The sequence below is a fragment of the Ambystoma mexicanum genome, chromosome 1p (assembly GCF_040938575.1).
Source record: "Ambystoma mexicanum isolate Mex_15411 chromosome 1p, UKY_AmexF1_1, whole genome shotgun sequence".
NCBI classification, from domain to species: domain Eukaryota; kingdom Metazoa; phylum Chordata; class Amphibia; order Caudata; family Ambystomatidae; genus Ambystoma; species Ambystoma mexicanum.
The window spans coordinates 104,664,102-104,673,303 of NC_090921.1; the positions used below are offsets into that span (position 1 = coordinate 104,664,102).

Here is a 9,202-nt window from a genome sequence, read left to right on the forward strand (position 1 = left end):
TGGCTAGAGGAGAGAGAGAGCCTGCAGACGAGGCCTTCAAAAGAGGACTAGGCCTGCGTAGGAGTGACAGAGGCAGGGATCCACTCGGGGCAGATCACGGCTACACCCCCACCAGAGCGATTGGACCTGGGAGCAGAGAGGATCTTGTAGCCGTCAGGTAGGAGCATGTCAAAGCTAGTGACAGAGCTGGCCGTGAACCATGTCTCGGTGAGACCAAGCTGAAAGCAAAGGATAATAGGTCGCTTTCCCCTACCTTAAGACCCTGAGTCACACCAGGTTAAATCCAAGGTAATCTCATGTAATTTTAAGATTACTCATACCACGCGTAATTTACAAAAATATTTTCTTTTTATTGTTCAGACAACACATACCTAAAATAAAAAGGGCATTCAAGCGCCTAGATCTAAAAAAACAAACTGTGCTAGTCACTTACAATCTAACTGGTGTAAACCCACCAGGCCTTTCGAGATGCCAGATTACATGGAGAAAGGTAACGGGAAAAACAATGTGTATTACTGCAAGCATGGACACATATAATTTCAGGGAAGAGTCAAATATATTGGAGTCTCCCAACTGTAATGTATGCATCAAAGGTTTTTTGACCAGAGCGGGTGATCTAGTTCTGTGTTTTGATTCTTAACCACTCTGTTCTAATTTACCTATGTTGGTGTAGGGTAACTGCGAGTTGCTTGATACACGTCAGCTGCCCTTTTGCAATTTACTGAAAGTGAGAGATAGGAATCAAGAAAGTGAAAAAGTTCCTATTAGCAAGTCGACATATGTTTCGGCCTTTCTGACTCATACGGAACTCTCTCTGGTGCCGTTGGTTCTGATGGTAATAGTGGCTGTCTTCAGGACAGGGACAATTTTGTTGTTTTCAGTAATAGATACTTTCCCATTAATAGAATATCTAAAATGGAATACATAAAAAAGGTGTTTTACTAAAGGCATTTTATCAGCCAAAACTAAAAACGGTGGTAACTGACAGTGTTGAAACCGTAGTTTCTTGGACTAACCTGAGTGTTTCTCAATTTCTTTGGGACGTGTATGGTAACTTTAATCGGCATTTTCATCCGGCGCCTAAACGTATGTCGCGCATTCAGTTTATTTTCATGCACTGTATCTGTAAAAATACATACAGTCATCAATAAGGCGCCAGTATTGGCTATGCGCTACTTAGTCACTTGAATATTTGTCAGTTAGTAACACTAACTGGTTAAAAATACCTTTAGTGGTTAAACTTGTGACGAACTGGTGAAGACAAGAAACTCCACTCAGCTTAGTTCACGGTGGTGCTGTATTCATACTGCAGGCACTTTCATCTGTTAGTATGGATGAGCAGCAGCTGTAGGAAGTAACAGAATCGGTCAGGGCTGATTACACTAAGTAAATTCTAATTCTTAATTTGTTTCTATTTAATTAGTGATTTTCCATCCATATAAAGTGCCAGAACCTATCATAATTATGCACACGTTCTGCTTAAAGTTGCATTAATCTTGTTGAGCCATTTGAATAACGCAACATGGCATTTAAAGCTACGTACAAAACATGGGTAGAGCACCAAAATGTGTTCTTACTCATGTTTATAAGGAGTCGTGGATGACAGCTATTGAGTTGTTGCGTGCTAAATAAATATACGCAGATCAGGTAACCCAGTGACTTATGGGCTCTGAAGTCTATCACGTGTTTTCAAGGCATCACAATTGATTACCAAAACCCCGAATTCCAGCTATGGACGTGCTACGAGGTAGATGCATATATAATAACCCACTGCCTTCATAATTCTGAAGGGTCTCATGCAGTGACTTGCTAAACCAGTGATTCCACGCGTTGTCAAATAAGCGGATGGAATTATTTAAATAACTTGTGCCAAATGCACCGTTGTATCGTATCATAACTCACCTACAGCAAGGGGCCAGTCAAGTTCCTTGCGCTCGAGTAAATCAGGAGTCTGCTGTTACACCGGGAAACATTTCTTGCCGGCTAAGTGTGTTATTTAAAGGAGCGTCATAATCACGTGATGTAAAATCACGTGCGCATTCAAAAAAAAAAAAAAAAGGGTTTTGCACATACGAATTTGCTAGCTGCTTCTCAAACCTCGTGCTGTTCTTTAAATAAACCAGGGTCACGCTCTAACGCTTGTGGTTTACGAAAAAACCTTTGGGCTGAGTGTTCTGTATGTGATGCATTCGAGACAACTACAATGCTGCTGGGAAATGTAGTTTATACAGGTAGTACAGTCTATATATTGATGTAAGCAGAGAGAGAAATATACTCTGTAAGAGTCAAACACAGTTACATTGTACAAAGCAGGGAAGTGGATATTATTTACAAACCGCTTTCCCTGTTGGCATTTAGCCGGTACATAAGACATTGCATTGGAGACCTTCAACATAATATTTGTGCGAGACCGTGCATAATGTGTTATCACATGACATTGACATGCTAATGCTTTGTCCAAGTCTAATTGCAGTGTACAGACACGGGGGAGAGATCGTTTTAGGAGGTCATATATCCAGAGCACTTGGCCTGTACATTCTGCGTTGTATTGGGAACCATCAGCCATGTTTGTGTACAAAATCTTAGATGGTATGTAATCAGTTAATATTACAGTTATACAAGCAATTTACCATAGAAAACAACGCCCAGAAGTGTTGCTTTTCTCGTTTCTGTACCATCAGATGGAGTAAACTTGTATTAGTTAAACATGGGAAGGAAACAGATAACATAGTGCCACACATAGAGCATTTGTTCCTTCTTTCACAGAAATTTATTCCATTCGACAGCTACATTTAGACCTCCTTTTACTGAATTGGTTTCATAAATCCAGCGTTGTTCACACCTGGTTAGAGCCAGATCCCGGTCACCACCTCTTATAGCTTGTTTAACCAGCTGTAGGACGCACCAGAGCATCTCTGTCGGTTTGTGCTGTTTTTGCACATAGTGAGCCACCAACGGTTTGTTCCCTATTTGGTTTTTTATACACGATTTATGCTCGCAAATTCGTTGTCTAACCTGCCTTTTTGTTTTACCAATATATGCTAGGTAACAGGGGCAGAGAATAACAAAAACCGCCCATGCAGTGGCGCAGTTAGTGAATTCTCGCAGGGGAATTACTGCGGTACCTAGGGTGATATTCTTCATATTCTTCGTTTGTGGGCAAACTGAGCATTTGCCACATTTGTGATGTCCTGTCACTGTATTCTGGGTGGTTTGTGGTGTTTCTGGAGATGGATAGGTGTGTACCAGGTTATCTCTCCGATTTTTTTTGCCTTTTAAATGCAAAACGGGGTTTTGCTGGATTGAAGTCCTCTGTTTTTAGCATGTCCCAGTGTTTCAAAATGGTTTTCCACAGAGGGGCACTTATAGGGCTATAGGTACTCACACAAGTGATCTTATTCAATGTGGTTTTCTGTGCCGGGTTTAGGCAGTTCTCCCTATTCATATGTTGTGCTCTTTTATAGGCTGTTTGGATGGTTTGTTTTGGGTAGCCTCGGTCCTTTAATCTAGTCTTAAGAGCTTGGCCATATGTTTTATAATATGATATCTGGGAACAATTTCTGCGGATTCGCAGAAATTGACCGAAAGGGAGGCCCTCTTTCAGACTTTTCGGGTGAAAACTTGTGTAATTAAGAAGTGTGTTTCTATCTGTCGGTTTCTTATAGAGAACTGTTTCCAATTTGCCATCATTAGTCTTCACGATCTCTAAGTCTAAAAAGGAAACTTTGATGTTATTATATTCAATAGTAAATTGGATACACGGATTTTGGAGGTTTAACCAGGAATGAAAATCTGTCAAAGATGATAGAGGGCCTCGCCAGAGCATAAACACATCGTCAATGTATCTGTACCATGCGATGATGTTAGATTTAAAAGGATTGGTACAGTTGTAGATGAATTTAGTTTCAAAGTCGTCCATGTATAAATTAGCAAGGTCAGGTGAAAATGTAGCACCCATGCTAGTCCCTTGTAACTGGTTATAGAAAGTTGTTTCATATAGGAAGAAGTTTTCTCTCAAAGCCAGACGAATACATTCTAGTATGAAGGCCGTAGGCACTTTCGTCAGGGTGGTAGTACGTAGGTTAAGGTATTTAGACATTACGGTGAGGCAATCTTGTTGAGGTATACTCGTGTAGAGAGCTACAACATCCAGAGTGACTAGTATATCTTCTGGTGCAATTTGGATTTCTGCAATGGTTTTTATCATACTCATAGTATCCTTAATATATGATTGCATCTTGCCCACGAATGGCCGCAAAAACCAATCTGCATACATCGATAGAGGTTCCAAAACAGAATTAATAGCTGCTACGATAGGGCGACCCGGTGGTTTAGATAAGTTCTTATGTACCTTTGGCAAGATATAGAAAGCCGGGGTTGTAGGGTTCAGGTTGATTAAGAAGGACTGTTCGTCCTCATCAATCCAGCCCTCATCGAACGCATATTTCATCAGACTAATTATTTCATCTTTCAGTCTGCTGGTGGGATCAAGGGGTAGTTGTCGATAAGATAAGGGGTCATTAAGGTGTCTCTTGACCTCTGTGTCATAATCTTGCTTGTCCCAGAGGACTATGCCCCCTCCCTTGTCGGCAGGCTTGATTATGAAAGTATTGTTTGATTTAAGTTTGGAGAGAGCTTCTCTTTCTTTCTTAGATAGATTATCTTTACCATTGTTTTTCAAGGTCAGCAAAGTTTTTGTTTCCGCAATAATACGGTTCTCAAAGGCTATAATAGATGGACTGACCATTGAATTCAATGGTACAAATTTAGAAGGTGGTTTAAGGCCTGTGGTGCTAGGTTCTTTCTCTTTGGTGGAGGGGTTTCTGAAGAAATATTTTAATCTAATTAGTCGGAAAAACCTTTGTAGTTCTATTTCCGTTTCAAAACTTTGGGCCCTAGTAGTAGGAACAAAAGATAGACCTTTCAATAGTATGTCTTCTTCTTCTGGTGATAGTTCATATTTACTCAAATTGTATATAGGGACCAAGGACATCCAAGTCAAGTTCTTCCAGAAGGCAGCAGATATGATATCAGAGGAGTGTTTGACAGCAGAGCGAGAGTTAAGAGTGGCAACATGGAGAAGGTTGCCATCCTTGAAGGACTTCCGGGGAGGGGTAAAGATCAGAGGTACGCCCTGTGTAGAAGGAGTCCGAGAAGTGGCAGAGAGGGAAGGGGAAGGAAAGGTTGCCAAGGAGGAGGTAGAAAGGGGAGGCAAGGTAGTCACCACCTTAGTGGGGATAGTCAGTTTGGGCCTGGTTGGTGGGTGGGTACGTTGGGGAGGTGGGGGTGGTCCTTAGTGGGGATAGCATGTTTTGGCCTGGTTGGTGGGCGGGTACGTTGGGGAGCTGAGAGGGCACGTGTGATCTTCATTGCAATCCAAAACCTGTTTCCCCTGGTAATTCAATAATACACTGGTGTGAAAATGCAAATGACGAGTGGACAATCTCATTTCGTGTGTATATAAATCATTTACTGTAGTGCTACGACATGAAGTGCTGAATGTGCATATGAAGTATATCAGAAGAAATTGTGTATGAGTGCTCCACGTGCATGTTGTCCATCAATGGCACCCCGGCCTTGTAGTGCACCCATCCCATCACCGTCATCATCATCATCATCCTCATCCTCATCTGCTGGCTCCATGTCCAGTGGCAGTGGAATGTTCCTGCGTATGCACAGATTGTGCAGCGTAGCACATGCCAGCACTATTTTCCCTACCTTCACCGGGCTGTAATGCAAGGCGCCACCTGATCTGCTTAGGTAGCGGGACCTGTCCTTCAGCAGTCCAAAAGGTCCACTCTATTACGCCACGTGTACGTATGTGTGCCTGGTTTTAGGCCTCCTCATGCCTGTTTCGTGGCCGTCGTATGGGCGTCATCAGGCATGGCGTGAGTGCATATCCGGCATCACCTGCATGGGGGTGAAAGTAAGGGTCATGTTACTGTTTATGGTATTACTGTCTGTATCAGATGCAGTCCACAGATGCCCCTTCTGGTATTCCGATGTTTGATTCATCTATTGTGCACACTTGGATCACATTTCCATGCTGGGTCCTGTGATGCTTATGTTTGTGGAGTGATGTTACGCAAGAACATATTCCAATCATTGTAATGTACGTGTGTCCAGATGTGGTGGGTGACTTTGGCATTGTGATGTGATGGGCAGATCTGCATCAGGCAGACACAGATCACTACAAAGGTGTGGCCACTGCGCACAGCATGAGATGCGCCTATCGTGTGCATGGGAGTGGCAAATACACATCGGGCGGGGGGGTACTCACATCCTCATGTTGCAATTGCATGTATTGCCACCCCATGGCTAGGGTGTACATGGAGATGGACAGGGCTCCTTTTTGCGTGACATGGCATGGTGCAATATTCAAGTCGCCGTGGTAAGCTGTGTGGATTCTGCTGCTTGTGTATTGGTGCTTGTCTAATCCCCCCCAATACACAGGGGTCATGCATTGACAGTTGTGCTCGCCCAACTGCCTGGAACACTGTGGGCCTTGATGATTCCCGCCCCCCAACACACAAGGGTCATGCATTGACAGTTGTGCTCGCCCAACTGCCTGGGACACTGTGGGCAATGACTACCCCCCCCCCCAAAACACAGGGGTCATGCATTGGCAGTTGTACTCACCCAACAGCCATGTGCTTTGTCCCGCATAACGTTCCATGTAGCGTGGCAATGTTGAATTCTGCAAGACCATCGAGTCGTGTGTGTACCCCGGAAAACGTGCACAGCAATACGTGATGACTTGTTGGGCATCGCAGACCATCTGGACGTTCAGTGGGTGGAATTGCTTCTGATTGCAGTACACTGCCTCAAATGCATGTCTGACAGTCAGCTCCAAGTGCGTGCAATCTAATGCGTCTATGCAATTGGGCATGCCGGCAATGGCATGGAAGGCCCCTTTGGTGATAATGACCTGGGCAGTGGCACGGGGTAGGGAAATGTGCTCTTATTCATGGCTCAGCAGCGCATCCAGTACCTGGACCAGTGTCCTGGAAAAACAGGGTTGTGACAGCCCGTGCAGCTCCCCACCAGTGTGCTGATAGGTTTCCGGTGGTGAGGAAATTCAGTAAGGAGGCTACCTTCAGCAGTGGGGGGATTGCAGTCTTGGTGCCAATGTGGCTGCTGATGTCCTCTTCAATGAGAGTGACGATATATATGATTGAGGCCCTGTCAAGCCGGTATAATGTATGGATTTGACTTGGGGTCAGGTTTCAGGGTGAGGCCCTGATGCAGGGTATTGCTGGCTGCCTGCTGGGTGGTACCTGCTGTACATTGATGTTTCGGATGGCCACAAGTTCCTGATTTGCCTCCTGCGCCTACGCCGCCTCCTCCTCTGCCTCAGTGATGCTTGAATTGGCACTGCTGCTTGCAGGTTCCCTTTCCCAATTGCTGCTAGGGCGGCTGACAGCATGGTTATGTTGGAAGGTGGCTTGGGTTAGGGTGTGGCCCTTGTGTATGCTCCCAGTGACCTATGATGTGCAGCTGGCCTGATTGTGCACATCTGGGTCCTGTTTCAGCTCACCTGCCACTGCTTAACGGCATGTGCGCGGTGCCAGCGGTACTGGCACAGTGTTCATGGTGTTTCCGCCATGATCATGGCAGTGTTTCTGTGTCCGGCTACTCGTAATGTGCGCGATGTTGCACATTGCCGGTGATTGGGGGTGCGCCGCCAAGTCGTCCCGCTGTTTACGTGCATGGAGCTACCAGGTGCGTTGACACTGCAGGAGTCACTTTGCAGTGATGGTGTTTTCAGCATTGCGGGTTAGAATGAGCCGGTTCGGTAAACGGTGCTGGTATGGGTTTACCGGCACTGTTAAATCCGGATCGGCTAACTTGTACTTTTACTGATGAGGGAGTACATTTTCAATGATGAATGGTCCACTAAAACGGAGCTTGTGCCACTTCCTTGTGAAGTTGCACACTAAAACTGGGTCTCCAACAAATAACTTTGGTACAGATAGTAATTTCTCACATCCGGTTGCTGAGTGGTCTTCAGTGTCCTGAGACCAACATCCCTTACGCTTGAGTTGATCTGAAATGACATAGATACTAGCGGTCATACATGCCAAATACGCACGTAGCTCATTTCCTAACAATTCTGCAGTCATGTAGGCATCACTTCTACTCCTCGATGGAGGTGACAGGTGCGTTCTTATTTGCCTTCCTGTTACTAACTCATGGGGTGTGAAGTGGTGGTCCGACCCAGGCTGATTCCTTAATGCATATAATGCAAGGGGCAGGCAATACAGCCATCCCTTCTTCAATGTCAATTTGAGTTTAACGGTTCTTTCTTTGAAAAGACTGTTGAGTCTCTCACATAATCTGTTCACTTGTGGGTGATAAGCAGAAGAAAATGTGTGCTTTATACTAAGCAATAGGCTAATCTGTTTGAATATTTAATTAACAAAATGGGGCCCATTGTCGGATATCAACACCTCAAATACTCCCCATCTAGGAAAGGCTTCTCGAACTAAAAACTTTGCAGCACAAGTGGCATCTGGGTGTGAACGGTTCTACGTTATTTTGCCGCGGTATTTTTCATCGCAGGTTTTTTCATCGCCGTTTTTTTTCCAAAAACTCATTGTTTTTTTTTTCGGGGGGGGTTACTCCCCAACCCCCCTTTATTTATTTTTTTATTTTTATTCCCTTACACCCACAACCATATATTTGATTTTTTAACCCCCCCAAAAAAAAAACGATGAGTTTTTTTTCGAAATAAAAACGGCGATGAAAAAACACGCGATGAAAAATACAGCGTTGAAATGCGTGTATACCGTGTGAACATGGACCAGCTTCAGTCTATCTTAAAAAGGGGCACACCACCACTATCACATACCTCTTTCCAGTTCATACAAGCAGCATATCTGCATACTATATATTTCAATGCTGAAAAGGACAGTTTTTTCGAGGAATCACTCCTCTGATTGTTTTCAGTGTGTGCCCAGCTGTGAACTTTTGACATACAATGCAATTTACTATATAAAAGGCAACGTGTTGTAACAGGTTCGGTACAAACCAGTCCTCCGCAATAGCTGCTGCCAGGCTTTCCCTAGTTACATGTGCAGGGTAGTGCAGCTGTTCAAGCGCTACCCTTAACAAGGCAACAGGAATCACTGGCGTTCCACTGCTGTCCTGTCGCCACACTGCTTTAGAGGGGGATAAAGAACACCCCCTCCATTTCCATTTT

The 9,202-nt window shown here is 44.4% G+C and overlaps 1 long non-coding RNA gene across 1 annotated transcript; it reads right to left on the reverse strand.

The window, feature by feature from the left end:
* Positions 1–326: 326 nt before the first annotated feature.
* LOC138461502 (uncharacterized) lies at positions 327–1,984 on the reverse strand. Its single transcript, XR_011264656.1, has 4 exons — positions 1,903–1,984; positions 1,227–1,345; positions 1,017–1,123; positions 327–910 (listed from the first exon to the last, which is right to left on the reverse strand). It is a non-coding gene; the product is annotated as an uncharacterized lncRNA (long non-coding RNA).
* Positions 1,985–9,202: the final 7,218 nt, after the last annotated feature.